Raw genomic sequence first — 15,065 nt, 5'->3', positions numbered from 1 at the left:
TCATGTGATACAAATTGCTGCACAACGGTTACTAGATCTATTCAAATCCCTGACATAATGTGATACAAATTGCTGCACAATGGTTACCAGATCTATTCAAACCCCTGACATCATGTGATGAAAATGGCTGCACTATGGTTACCAGATCTATTCAAATCCCTGACATCATGTGATACAAATAGCTGCACAATGGTTACCAGGTCTATTCAAATCCCTGACATCATGTGATACAAATGGCTGCACAATGTTTACCAGATCTATTCAAACCCCTGACATCATGTGATACAAATGGCTGCACAATGTTTACCAGATCTATTCAAACCCCTGTCATCATGTGATACAAATGGCTGCACAATGTTTACCAGATCTATTCAAACCCCTGACATCATGTGATACAAATTGCTGCACAATGGTTACCAGGTCTATTCAAATCCCTGACATCATGTGATACAAATGGCTGCACAATGTTTACCAGATCTATTCAAACCCCTGACATCATGTGATACAAATTGCTGCACAATGGTTACCAGATCTATTCAAATCCATGACATCATGTGATACAAATTGCTGCACAATGGTTACCAGGTCTATTCAAATCCCTGTCATCATGTGATACAAATGGCTGCACAATGTTTACCAGATCTATTCAAACCCCTGATATCATGTGATACAAATTGCTGCACATGGTTACCAGATCTATTCAAATCCCTGACATCATGTGATACAAATTGCTGCACTCGGGTTACCAGATCTATTCAAACCCCTGACATCATGTGATACAAATTACTGAACAATGGTTACCAGATCTATTCAAATCCCTGACATCATGTGATACAAATGGCTGCACGATGATTACGAGATCTATTCAAATCCCTGACATCTTGTGATACAAATTGCTGCACAAAGGTTACCAGATCTATTCAAATCTCTGGCATCTTGTGATACAAATTGCTGCACAAAGGTTACCAGATCTATTCAAATCCCTGACATCATGTGAAACAAATTGCTGCACAACGGTTACCAGATCTATTCAAATCCCTGACATCATGTGATACAAATTACTGCACAGCAGTTACCAGATCTATTCAAATCCCTGACATCATGTGATACAAATGGCTGCACAATGGTTACCAGATCTATTCAAACCCCTGACATCATGTGATACAAATTGCTGCACTAGGGTTACCAGATCTATTCAAATTCCTGGCATCATGTGATACAAATGGCTGCACAATGGTTACCAGATATATTCAAATCCCTGACATCATGTGAAACATATTACTGCACAACAGTTAACAGATCTATTCAATTCCCTGACATCATGCAACAAATATTGCCGGATGTTCAAATGCCAAGGTGATGACATAATCCGTCTTTCGTAAGATAATAGTTCATATCCTGATAGCTTCCCCTGAAGGGAATTATCCAAATGTCATGACTCAGTGCCATAAAGGTCATGGTTCAAACAGCACATGCACTTGCTGCACCCTAACATGCAATACATTAATAAACATGCTACGCCGCTCTATGATGACTTTGAGCCAAGATGTTTTCCTCCAGCTTCCAATGGACATTTATTTTATTTTTCCCCCAGTATCCATAGTGACATCTCCAAGACGCCCTCCCTTTCATGCAGAAGTTAGACGCACAGCAAAGCGGTGAACATTCCGAAGGCTTTGGCGAACATGCCTCACAGGCCCGACAATTTCCAGGTTCACGCCAGAAATTACAGACGGGCGCTAAAGGGTGCAGTAAGATCACAGTCCAACAAGCCTGCACTAAACACCGCACCAAGGCCTTGGGGTTTCGAGTCTCCCCAGAGTCTGACTGCGAGACTTACGGAGAAACGTACCACAAATTAACAGGTCCAGGCACGCAATAGGATAACCGATTCATCGACGACGCACCGGGGTCTCTTCGGGCGACGGTTTGCCCTCGCCTCCACATAGGGCAGGGCATCTTCAACGACCACCGACGACCAGTCGTGAGGTCGATGACCACTACTGCCAGCTTCAAAAAGGCAGTGAACCAAACGTTCTAAACTCGACCTCAGTGGCCTATCGTAGTCGGAATCAAGCGATGGTAAAAAATAATTCCAGTGCACCTAACAGCTTGCAACTTCGCAAAGGAAACTGGTTGCACCAGACCACGCTGATTGCTGATAAGTTTATCTGCCAAAACGGTGCCAGCCTCTGGGTGAGCTTCAGCACCGCAGGACTCGCTGCAAAGGCAACATCTTTACATACTGCAACGACAATCAGTTCCATTCGTTTCAGTACTTTATAAAAGAAATTCTACTGGTCAGGGCCTCGACTCCAGCTGGGAGACACATTTTTACACATTCCCCCTGTCTTCTAAACTGCCTCTGCTGGTTTTCTGCGTCGGAAGTTTTGAATACTGTACACGAGCTTTTTCGTGCCTAATAGGGAAAGTGCGGCTAGCAGCTGCCACGTCAACGGGGGTGTAATTGAGAATATTTTTGAGGTATGGAGGTGCCACCATTATGAAGACAAATCGTAGCAATATCATCTTTAGAATCAATACGTACATATTCCAGGACAACCACCACAGAACTAAAAAATGAGTTGCAAGTGGAAAAGGAATTAACTGTACTGCGCATACTACCTGGCATTCGAGGATCCCCTAACACTTGTAGGGTCAGCTGGGGAACAATTTCGGCCAAAGCCTTTCGTAAATCGACCGACGGCATGATGCTTGACTGACGATGGTAGGAATTTGTTGTGTGTTCAGGGTAATGGTGATAACTCGCCGACTCTTTGCGAAAAATACCGTTGGGTCTTAAACATCCGTCAACGCGCCTCCCGGCTTAGCTTCCATCAGAGGGACACATTGATGCCTCGCTCTGCATGAGAAACGCTAGCAGAGTCAAGATTAGAACTAGATTAGAACAACTTAGGTTGGACAACTCGAAGAGTACTGTGCACGTCTCCAGGCTATCCTGTCGGCCCTTCGGTATTCAATGATATGACCCTCAAATTTAACTCTTCAACAATCTTCTTGAAGGTAGAAATGAAGTGAATGTCCAGGAAGTTGCATATCAATGTTTGGCAAGGAAGCATCAATTTGAATACCAATATGGTTTCCTGGCCTACCAGGCCCATCAGTAACCAAATGCATGTCGTGTTGACAAAATATATAACCAGCGTGCCCGTATTCCAGCGACATCACGGTGGGAAAGTAACACTTGGATGCATTTCGATGTCACACTGGCAGTTTCGGTGAAGCATGTGGTCGGGTTACTTCTGCTTCTGGTAACAACGTGCAACCCCGAGGCTCTTTTTACCGAGCCACTACTTTTTATATGATCAACCATAACACGATAGCCCTGCTCCAGGCCGCAGAGGGACATTCCTGCAGCAACACGGAAAAGGAAATGGAAATGCCAAGGGACTAAGTAAGGGTGACAGGGAAAAGATACATGTGACTAACGGTGGGTGAACCGTCAACAATAACACCAAAGTGAATGACAAACAAGATGGAAACGCAAAAAAAAAAGAATCAAACGGGATCACTGGCCAGACTCGATGATCGATGGCCTGCAGACGCGATCAGGTTTGGTGTGTGTGCGCATACAAACAGTCATCGAGCTGTTCTTTGGTCTCCTCGTTGCACCGGATCCTCCCTAAGCGGGCTAGAGTCGTCGTTTGGCTGCAATGGACATTAGCTCGGCAAAACAAAGTCACCACAAAGCAATGGCCTCATCAAAGGCAGTAGCCCCGGCCACCACAGACGTTCAGGATTTCCTCCCAAATATGCACATGCCCATGCACAAGTGGGGAGCTGAGAACAAAAACATTAAACTTTGAGGAGCCTCCACTTACATAAAGCACCAATCGTAGAAACGGGCACCTTCAAAAATGGGGATCAACCGAGCATATTTACACCATAAGGGTTTCAACCTATTAAGTTCAATGCCCCTTAAAGTAAGAGCAAAGTGGCTAATCATGATGTATTGCCTCCAGACAGTTTAACTCAAGTCACACAGGTGCACGTGAACTTTGCTGTATACAAAATGTTACCTCGTGCAAGAGTGAGGTGACAGAAGCTAGAAGGCAGCACAATGACAGTGGGGGCACTGGGTGGACACAACAAGTCAAAAGATAAACAAACAGGAGGAGAAACAAAGAGAGAGGGAAGAAAAAGAGAGGAGGTCACCTATTCGAAAGATGGTCAAAAAACCAGAAGTTTTTAGGGAATCCCATCAACTCTAGAGCACCAAGGGTGTGTAGAGCACTAAGGGTGTTGAGGAATGAGTAACTTGCTCTACTCTATCTGATTAGCAGAGACAGACAAGCCCAATGTTTTTGTCCCACATCAAAACCCCGGAGAAGGTGAATGCCGTTTTTGACATCCCGGTGAGACAAATAGCATCGAAGTGTTGTCTCGATGTCCGGCCGAGTTGATTCCGAGGCTACAACTCGATTTATCATAAAGCTACAATTGGCAAATGGAAATGAATGATGGTTTAACTGAATAATAGGTGAAAATGAGGTCAAATGAGGGAAAGATGTCAAGGTGAAGCGTCATATGAACCTTTGACGACATAGCAGGTACATGTATGTGTCTGTTGGAGATGACAGTTCAACAAGTCAACCAATCATCATTATCAGAGGCTCTTGGACCACCTGATCAGACCATAAACAACATCACCACGACCACACGACCATCAAAATTTGTGGGAAAATACATTGAAAGTCACAGGTGATATATGATATCCGAATGTCACGGGTGATATATTGATAGACGAGGAGATTGATCGGTAACCATAGAAAGGGCTCGCGGTGCTTATAGTGTTAGTGTGGGTAGGAGGGAAGGGGGGGGGGGGGGGGTAAAGGGGTTGATATAAGAATGAATCGGTTTCAAACTCAGTAGGCAGGTGAACGAACACCGATCGTCTGCACATCGATTCAACAGATCATTCGAAATTATTGTCGTTCTTTTTGGGAGGGGACAAAAAAAATGGGCATTAAATGTGATGGGAATGAGGACAAGAGACAGTTTGCCCTTGGAATAACCCTCGTGCACTGGCCGGTCAAAGGCTGCAGGTCGAGACAAACGAAATGCGGGAAAGACTTCCCGAGCTCCCGAGAATCCCCCCGCAAGGAGGCCCACGTCGGTGAAGGCACCTCGGACAAGGTTATCGGGTTTTTCCCATGGACACGGGCAGCGCACGGAACCCAAGCGCTCATGCGCCGAGCTGTCACAAAATTGGGATGTTCCAAAGGAAGGAGAAGGGAGGGTGAAGGGTTGGGGAGGGGGAATGGTATATGTAGCGCGGTAGGAAAAGGCTAGAGGTCGAGCTCACCTCCCGCATCCAGCACAACCTCGTCAAGGTGGTCTCACTTCGTCGCCACGACCGCTACGACACCGAGGAGCTAAACTTTGGGTTCGTAGCCAAGCGCAAGCTCTGCCTCTGGAACGCGGAACCGCGTCCTGCAGGTATCCCCCCCCAAACATCCCTCCCCACAACCCCAGCCTCTATCGGGGAGTCCCTGCCAGTAACAGCCTTCCTGAGGCACCTCCCACTATTCTTCAAGCTCCGCCTTCCTTTCCCTCCACCCCTACACGACAGACTACAGTGCACGCTTTCCATCCTCCATCCTCTCTTTCCCTCTTTCATTTCCTTCCCGGGCTCTGCCATATCTCCCGATTTCCCACATCGTCCCTTCCTCGTCCATCCCATCCCACCTCCTTTATTATACCGTGTATAATATTGCAATTCATCTTTGGCTCCTTACAGTTCCCCAAGTCGTTAATACAATTCCCTATGAAGACCAAATTCCTTGAACTAGCTTCATCTACATTGTCCATCAGATTCAAACTCAGCCCAGACCAGAAGCAAAATGGACACAGAGCAGCTTCTGGATCAAGAGGAGCACTGGCAAACTGGGGCAGAGTTGTCCCGAAATGTTTCCATAGGATTGCTCAGGCAACAGCTGCTGCACCAAGGTATTTAAATTCGGACCTTTCCCTCCCACGAGGAAGGCTATACTGTTATTCAAAGACTCAAGTTCAAAGTTCACATTAGCCAACATTGAAGCCTCTTTCTTCCTCCCAACCTGTCTTTAACTTTACCCGAAAGGCCATAACTTTCCCTTCCTGTATCTACTCCCTATTTCCCACTTTCATTTTTTGCATTCACTCTCCTCCAGCTTAAGAGACAATGCGTGGGTCGTTGGCATTGTTACCTTTGGATGAGCCGTTTTGTCTTGTCTGACGAGGACATCAAGTTTGAAACAGTGTCTGGCCTTGCTCCTCCTGCCATCTCCGACCTCAGGCTCCCAAGGTTACCCAGGGTCACAGCGTTTGTCAATAAACCCCAACGGTCAATGGCCTCATTCTATAAACCCTACCCTCCCAAAATCAAGGATGATTGCCTACCTGCTTTCGTTCATTCATTCATTCATTCGTCCCCTTATAAACTCGATTGGGGAATCGTCTCCCGATACATTTTCTCTTCCTCTTCACTTGAGTCTTTCAATTCCGCTAACCATCACTAGTTACCTCGTTACCTCCGCCACCAAAGGTGGATGGAGGTCATGTTTTCACCCCTGTCTGTTTGTCTGTCCGTTTGTTTGTTCGTTTGTTTATTTGTTTGTGAACAAAATATCTCAAAAATTTGTGGACGGATTCGGACGAAATTTGGCAGAGAGGTAGCGTATGTGACAAGGACGAAATGATTAGATTTTGGTGAAGATCCGGATTCGGCTACTAGAATTTTTAAAGTGATTATTCACCATTGGGAGATCGGGCCAAAAACGATACATAGGATATCTCAAAAAGTTGTGGACGGATTCGGACGAAATTTGGCAGAGATGTAGCGTATGTGACAAGGACGAAATGATTAGATTTTGGTAAAGATCCAGATTCGGATCCGGTTACTAGAATTTTTTAAGTGATTATTCACCATTGGGAGATCGGGCCAAAAACGATACATAGGATATGTCAAAAAGTTGTGGACGGATTTGGACGAAACTTGGTGGACCGGTTGGGTGTCTGACAAGGACAAATAGATTCGATTTTGGTGAAGATCTGAATATGGATTCGGATATGAGAATTATTTAATTTGTAAAAGATTCTTCACCATTGGGTGATTGGGCCAAAAACGATACGTAGCAGGAAATCTCAAAAAGTTGTAGATGGATTTGGACGAAATTTGGTGGACCTGTTGGGTGTCTGACAAGAACAAATAGATTCGATTTTGGTGAAGATCTGAATATGGATTCGGATATGAGAATTATTTAATTTGTAAAAGATTCTTCACCATTGGGTGATAGGGCCAAAAACGATACGTAGCAGGAAATCTCAAAAAGTTGTAGATGGATTTGGACGAAATTTGGTGGACCGGTTGGGTGTCTGACAAGAACAAATAGATTCGATTTTGGTGAAGATCTGAATATGGATTCGGATATGAGAATTATTTAATTTGTAAAAGATTCTTCACCATTTAATTGGGTGATAGGGCCAAAAACGATACGTAGCAGGAAATCTCAAAAAGTTGTAGACGGATTTGAACGAAACTTGGTGGACCGGTTGGGTGTCTGACAAGAACAAACAGATTCGATTTTGGTGAAGATCTGAATATGGATTCGGATATGAGAATTATTTAATTTGTAAAAGATTCTTCACCATTGGGTGATAGGGCCAAAAACGATACGTAGCAGGAAATCTCAAAAAAAGTTGTAGATGGATTTGGACGAAACTTGTTGGACAGGTTGGGTGTCTGACAAGGAAGAATGTTAAATTTTGGTAAAGATTCGGATCCGGATCCAGCTAGTAGATTTTTTAAAGTGATTCTTCACCATTGAGTGATATGGCCAACCGGGCGGAGGTATGGGCACTACTGAGTGCCGTTCTAGTTTACTCACCTGCGTACATCAAAATCTCTTCGACACGCTCCGATTTCTCAGGTAGAGTGACTCATCGATATGTTGTGCCGTTCCTCGGATGGACGTTCAACTGGGTGTCCCTGTCTGTCGACATTGGTTGGTGGACGTTAAAGATTCCACGGTGTCCTTCTCGAAGAGTAGGCGAGCCATCGCCGGCTCCCTGTACAAATGACTAATTGCTGCCCTAACTTCCTAAGTATAAGTGGCGACCCAACCAGTTTTGTGGCCTAGTAACTGCATAGGGTGTGGTACATGATGATGATGATGATGATATGCTGATGATGATGATTACTTTGTCATCCATCCCAGGTCATTAGCATAAGGTCAGGGACATTTGCCATTTGTCTTCATGGAATGTAGCATAGAGGCAATGGACGCCATTCAGGAGGAAAGCTGGTCATTCCATTATCGAAAAATGCAGAGGCATTGATGCAACCTGATGGTTACCTGGAGAAAAATTATTATATAATTGAAGCTAAAGCTGGCTTGAATCACACAGGCTGGCAAGGACAGACACTGCGAGAAAGGTGATCACAAATGTCGGAATGCTGGAATGGCATATGCACACCCAAAGGAATAAACCAAGACACAATAACTCGGTAACAGCATGTGACGTACGCATCAAGCACCGTGGTCTGAGTGCAGTTCTGCAACACCCTTTTGCTCAAAAAAGCCTCAATGCTTTCATCTCACTGCAAATCACGCTTTATAGGACTGAGTGTTCCCAGGACAGAGTGTGGACTAAGCTGAGCACACTTTTGAGGCTTATCATTAAAACATATATAACAGACAATGGTTTTGATGACGTCACAACATCTTACCAGCACAAATAAACCAACACACTCTGAGTGGCATGATTTAAAGGATACTGCAAGAAACATGTGATTGTATTAATATTGTTGCGGATATGGGATTTGGCCTCCATATCCGCTTGTAAATATTCCCCTATTTCCCCAATACTCCCCAACTATCCCCAATCCCCCATTCCCTAGTCCCATTGTCTGTAAACAACACTCTGTAGAACCGACCTTCCCCTTCTTCCCCCATTAAATGTCGTGCCCAGGTCCACCGCATCTCACGTAGACAACTTTCGGACATCTTGCTAGTTATTCTTAGTCTATGTCAGTTAAGGACTCGTTTCCATTAATTCTGACTCTTCGTTGCACCAGAATGTGATTGTATGGCACCAGTAGTGAGTTTAGGACCTCCCCATACCTCCTCCCTTCTTCCCCGTGAAACAATAACAACAACAACAACTACAACCACAGCGGGGGCGGCGCGGCCGCGGTGCGGGGAGTGTGCGTCCTCACACCGGCTTGGTTAGCCGCCATTGCCATGTGCGCCCACGGGGTTACCACGAAGGGGCTGGCTGTCAGCTCCTCGTCAAGGGCGGAGCCTGGTAACCCCCGCACCCAATAAGAAGCAACGGGCCGATTCCATCTGGGGCGGAGCTAACGAGCCGAGGGCGTGTCACTCCCCGCCGGATATACGCAGCCACTTACCGGACGTGACGTCAGATGCGCCTCAGCCACGAAGAAGAACCAGTCGCGACCTCCGAGCGCTGTGACACCTCCCTGCATCTACTGGACCGTACTGTATCCTGTCCCTGAGCCAAGAGTGCACCTTGAGCCTCGACTACCTGCCTTTCCTTGCCATCAATCCCCGTGTGAGTCAGTTTTGTCCTGTTTATCTGTCGTCTGTCGGGGCTACTATAAGACCGTAATTAAGTGCCTATCTTTCTATGCTGTCTCTCTCTCATCCCTGTAATCTAAACGTTCCGAACTAATATAACCTCCTCCGGAGGCCTTGAGAACTGTACCCCTGGTGTCGTGTCATTTAACCTAGCCGTTGTGTCCTTTCCTTCATTGATCTAGCGTAGCGCGACTCGGCCAAGGTTCGAGTATAATCGGGTAACTTGTGCGAACACGGCGGCCATTCCGCTCGGCCCACCATAACATCAAAGTCGTGTCCGTAACAATTGGTGTCAGGAGTGTCGGATTCGGACCTGGGACTAAATTCATTTAGCCCAAATTTTGGAACACCAATTGTACCATTAGGGTAACAATTGGTGTCGAGGAGTGAGATTCGATCCGGAGCGCGTTTTACGCGCTCGAAATTATAACGGCGAAATTTGATTGTGTTTTACAAAATATAAAAACCCGAATTTTGAAAGTCGCGCTATGGCAGACCAAGTCGGCTGGGGTCCGGTAGAGGAGAGTGAGGCAGGGTCGATCCAGGACCAAAATGAGGGACAAGAGGAGAGCGAAGCAGTGAGGGTAGCAGACGCACAAAATAGCGTCATTGCGCCCGACGTTGCGGGCGCGCAAAATGGCGCCTCGCAAGAGCGCGCGGTAGCCGAGCCCGCTGTATCAACGGGCTTTAACATGCAGCCGATTGACATGCAGGCCCTCATTGCGCAGCTACAGGCAGCTGTACAGATGAGTATGGGGAGCCAAATTGAGCGATTGGGTGAGCGGTTGGGAAACCAAATTGTGGGAATGAGGACTGATAGTGAGCGATTAGAGGGCCAAATGGGGGCAATGAGGGACGAAGCGAGGGGTACCGGTGAGGGGTTAGACAACGGAATAAAAGTGGTGAAAAATGGGTTAATGGGGGTAGAAAACAGAATGGCCGCTCAAGAGAATCAAATGGAAGGGATGCAAAAGGCGTTAGAGGGGTTAGAAAACAGGATGGAAGGCAAATTGAGGGACATGAGGGACCAAGCGGAAAGGGAAGTTAAACAAATGGGGCAGCAGATAGAGGGGGTCAGAATGGGGGTAGAAACCAAACTGGATGCTCACAGGGAGGAAATGGAGCAGATGAGGGTGGCATCTGGGCAGGAGATGCAAGTGATGGGAGAGGAGATCAGAAGAGGAGTGAGTGAGGAGGTCGGAGGAGTGCGCGAGGAGGTGAGGCACTGTAAGGAGCACATGGAGAAGGAGGTGAGAAAGGGGACTGTAAAGTTACAAGGGGGCATAGAGGACCTGACGCAGGAGGTGGAGCAGCTGACGGAGGGACAAAAAGGACTAACGGAGCAGGTTCAAAGGAACACTGCGGTATTAGGAGGTTTAAAAGCGACACAGAAAGAACTAAAAGATGACTTGATAGCGACGAAGAGGGAATGTCAGATGGTACGTGAGGGACTGACAACGAGGTTGGACGAGGTGGTAGAGGTAATGGAGACGAAGGACCGGCAGGTGAGGACGCACATGGAAACGGTCAAGGCAGCCTTGGAGGACGAGCTTGAGGAGACGTACCGGGGAATAAAAGAGGTGAAGCAGAAATTAGAAGAAGTGGAAGAAGGGGTGAGCGAAATTAAGAAGCGACGGAGAGGGGACAAGAAAGAGATAAAAGAGGAGATAAAATAATTGGTCCAAAGTCTGTGTTTGGATCGTGATGATGTGCTCATTAACCGGATGAGGGATTCGCAGGTGATGGAGGAGAAGCGAAGAGGAAGAGGACCCGGTGTAAGTGGTGACCAATATGGTCGTGCGTATGATGCGCCAGGGGATTTAAGAAGCTTGGGGGTCGAGATGGACCCGGGTGTTCGTGAGAGGCCGTTGGTGAAGTGTGCGACAGGTCTGGTGTGCGAAAAAGGAGGTGTGCGAGAAAGTCCGACTCTGGGGTGTGTGAGGAAAAAGTGCGTGCCAAGGAGTGAGGGTGTTGGCGAGAGTGAGTCGGTCATAGCGCGTGTGCGAGGGAGCACATGGAAGCGCGGTGTGGTAAGTGTTACAGAGGGTGTGACGGGAGAGTGTGCGCGAGAAAGGTGTGTAACGGACAGGTGCCTGAGGAAAGAGTGCGCTGTCGGGAGTAAGGGTGAGTGCGCTGTCAAGAATGGAGGTGAGAGTAGTGAGAGTGACAAGGAGCGTGAGTTGGTTGTGACAGGTGAGAAAGGAAGCACACCTGGAATGGTAGAGCGTGAGTGGGAATGCACGCTGGAATTAGTAGTGAGGCACGTGGTTGGGTGTGCGAATGAGAGCACACCTGTGATTGTCACAGAGGAGGTGACCGAGGAGGGGGCGCGAAGAGGTGTGTTGGTGAGGTGTGCGACCAACGAATGTGTGCCAAAGTGTTCGGTGGTCAGGTGTGTGACCAAGGCTGTGAGTGGAATGAGGGTACCTGGGTGTGTAAGGAAAGGTACGAGGAGCATGGGAACGGCTGGATGTGTGAGCAAGGAACGGGCTGCGGGGTGTAAGCATGCAGGTGAAGCATCGACGTTAAACGGGTTAGAGGTTAGAGCGACTTTTAGCCGAATCGGGCCCTCGGTGCGTGCTGGGCCTCGCTTTGAACGGCCGCGTCCGTGCTCCACTGGGCGGAGCGGGCGGCTGGATAGGAGGGGTCGTCATGGCGACCACTTTTTGTTGAGGCATTCCGGCAGGTCGAGATCGAGCCATGGGATGGCTCCGTGCCGAGATGGTGCGTGGGATCTCGGCCCGGGTAAACCTCCTTCCCTGCACCGAATGCGGGACGTATCCAGCCGCTGGCACCAAACAACCCGCATTCATGGCTTGGCTGTACGCAGCCGAGCTTTAGAGGTAAATTGGCGCACCGAGAGGCATTAGTAAGTAGACTGTAATGACGAGGATAGTGTTTTGGCCCCAAAATTAGAGAAAAACAAAATTTGATGATTGGCAAAGGATTGGCAGTAATGATTGGCAGATGATGGGTAGTGATTGGCAAATTTTTGATTTGTTGAAATTTGATGTGCAAAATTGGTAGTGAGTGATGGGCCCGGTGGGTAAGGGGGGCATCCCTGCCACCCTTCCCATAGAGTGGGGCAAATGCGCAATAGATTATGGGGTGTATGGCAGTGAAAACTAGCCCGGGTGGGTTAGGATATTGATAGGGCCCTAGAAGATGACATTAGGTAACGTTAAGTTTAGTTAGTGACTGATACCTGTAGTGGGGACGCAGGTAGATTAGTGTGGATTATAATGACGAGGGAGCGCAATAGTTTAAAGGGACGACTGGGACGCGCAAGTTTCAGAAGGGAGTAGTTAGCTGAGATGATGCCGTGTGTGTGAGAATTGAACAGGTGTGATTGCACAGGTGTGCAACTGGACAGGTGTGTGGAGCAGTGTGTGAGTAGTGAGTGTGTGGATCAGCGCGAATGCGCTTGGGGAGAGAAGGGTGCAGGCGGCACCAAGAATGAGAGCACAGGTGTGCAAGTACAGGTGTGTGGAGAGAGTTGGAGTAAGTGGTACGGAGTGGTGTACATGGTGCGAAGGTGTGGATGGGGGAAGAGTGGACCCCCATCACGGATACCCGGGGCGGGTAGTGTAAGTGTTAGGTAGAGGGTATAGGTAAATTGTGGTTGGATATTGGCATTTGTGGTGCGGTTGCAGAATGGTATTGCGGATGGGTGCATTAGTGTTGTGGAAATGGCTGGGCGTGTAGCCTGTTAGTGTGTGTAGTTGGTTGGGCACTCCACCACTGTGAGGATGTCGGCCAGGTGAGGCCGCAGGTGGGCTCTGGGAGCCGGTAGAGTTGTGGATGGGGCCCGAGGATCCGGAGGACGGACCCGGGTAGCCCAGTGCCAGAGAGGGCACCGAGTGGGGAGAGCGCCAGAGGGCCTTCCCCAGGTAGTTAGGTTAGGGTAAGGAGCAGGTAAGCTCGGAGGCAACTGCAGTGGTGGAGGTGTGCAGGTGGGTAGACCTGCTGGGAGAGCTACACGTCGTGGCCCAGAAATTGTGCGAGGGCACCGGGAGATGAATCGGGGGAGTGAGACCCCAAATTGAAAAGCACCACAGTTTGGTCAATGGGAATTGGTTTTTAGAACCCATAGTGTAAGTTGGCCAATGGATTGGCAGGGAAAGACCCCGGGTAATGTAAAGTTGTTAAAGTCATTTAGGAAATAGTTAGGATTGATGAACCTGTCGCACCATACGCAGCCACTTACCTGTGGTGATGATGATGACTCCACACCTGTGTTTTCTTTGTTTTGTGTTGCAGGAAGTAAGGATTGCTGTTGGATTTGTGAGACGCATCACGACGTGGATGAGACATTGGGGTGATTCCATCTCTCCCTCCCTAGGAGGGACTGATGATGAATTGGTGATAGCAAATTATGATGTTGAGTTGGAGATGGCAAATTTTGATGAGAGTTGAAAATGGCAAATTTGATTGGTTAGGAGGGAGAGAAGACGAATTTGGTTTATGGGAGGAACGGGGAAGACAGTAGGGACGTTTGTTGATTTGTAAAGTAGATGTTTATGGGTAGTGTTGTGTTTTGTGGATACAGTAAGGGGTAAGGGAGGGGCAATGTAGGTTACCTGGTGGGGGGGGGGGGCATACGGTAGGAACGTACCTGTCTCACCTGGTTCCCATGTGCCCCCAGTGTGCATTACCTTGCATTGCGTGCACTTTTGCGCCCTTACCACCTTACTCACTTGTCTGCTTCTTTTGTCTCCCACCTCCGAGGATCTGGCTTTGGGGCAGAGAGAGAGGAGAGAGAGGTGCTGGCTCCGCAGTTGTGGGCCTGCACTTTCGCTGCTTGCTGCCTGGATCGATACACCCAATGGACCGCAAGTTTGGTGGCCACCCACAATGGACCGCAGTTCTTTTGCGGCCAAGCACCACCCGTGGATGGACCTATGGGTCAACGTGGCACCTACGCCATACAGGTGAACCACTTATAGTTGGCCCCCTGACGGCCACAATAAAGAAATGGACGCGGTTGGCGCCTTTCTTTATTTTTGAAAGAGGTAAGAAGGCCAAGTGCACCACACGAAGGCAAGACCAGCGGCAGAACATCGGCCGGCTGCGACACCACACCATGATTACTAAACATTTTATTGGTGCACCGGATGGTGCTGACTGTGTGATGGGGTGGTGCTTTTGGTGCTGGGAAGGGGTGCTCTGCACATTATTAAAGGCCGTAAGGCCACAGAGCACTCGTGGGTTGGTGTATCGATGCTGGCATGCGTGCTCTCTCTATGCATAACATCTGCATGTGTTCCTCCAAAAACAGTTCCTGGATCGTAGTGTAAATATCAGCGTAGTCTTATGTAAATAATGCTCCCTACCGGCTGTATGTTTAGTTTGCGAATTCTTTCCGCGATTCGGTTATCCTGTGGGTGTGTTTCTGTGAGGAGAAGGGTGCAACGTCGCAGGGGGACATATTTACTCATTTGTGAACATCTGTAAAACTGTCGC

The 15,065-nt window shown here is 48.0% G+C and overlaps 1 protein-coding gene across 2 annotated transcripts in view; it reads right to left on the bottom strand.

Moving 5' to 3' along the window:
• Positions 1-5,498, bottom strand: part of HIVEP2 (HIVEP zinc finger 2) — a 241,199-nt gene extending 235,701 nt beyond the window's left edge. For both annotated transcript variants that reach the window (XR_010985523.2, XM_068124642.2), the window contains exon 1: positions 5,327-5,498. The gene's annotated coding sequence lies outside the window, so the exon portion shown is untranslated. The remainder of the gene's footprint in view (positions 1-5,326) is intronic.
• Positions 5,499-15,065: the final 9,567 nt, after the last annotated feature.

This window comes from Myxine glutinosa, chromosome 8 (genome assembly GCF_964187855.1).
Source record: "Myxine glutinosa chromosome 8, kmMyxGlut1.1, whole genome shotgun sequence".
In the NCBI taxonomy this organism is placed as follows: domain Eukaryota; kingdom Metazoa; phylum Chordata; class Myxini; order Myxiniformes; family Myxinidae; genus Myxine; species Myxine glutinosa.
This window is presented reverse-complemented; position numbering and strand designations above follow the sequence as displayed.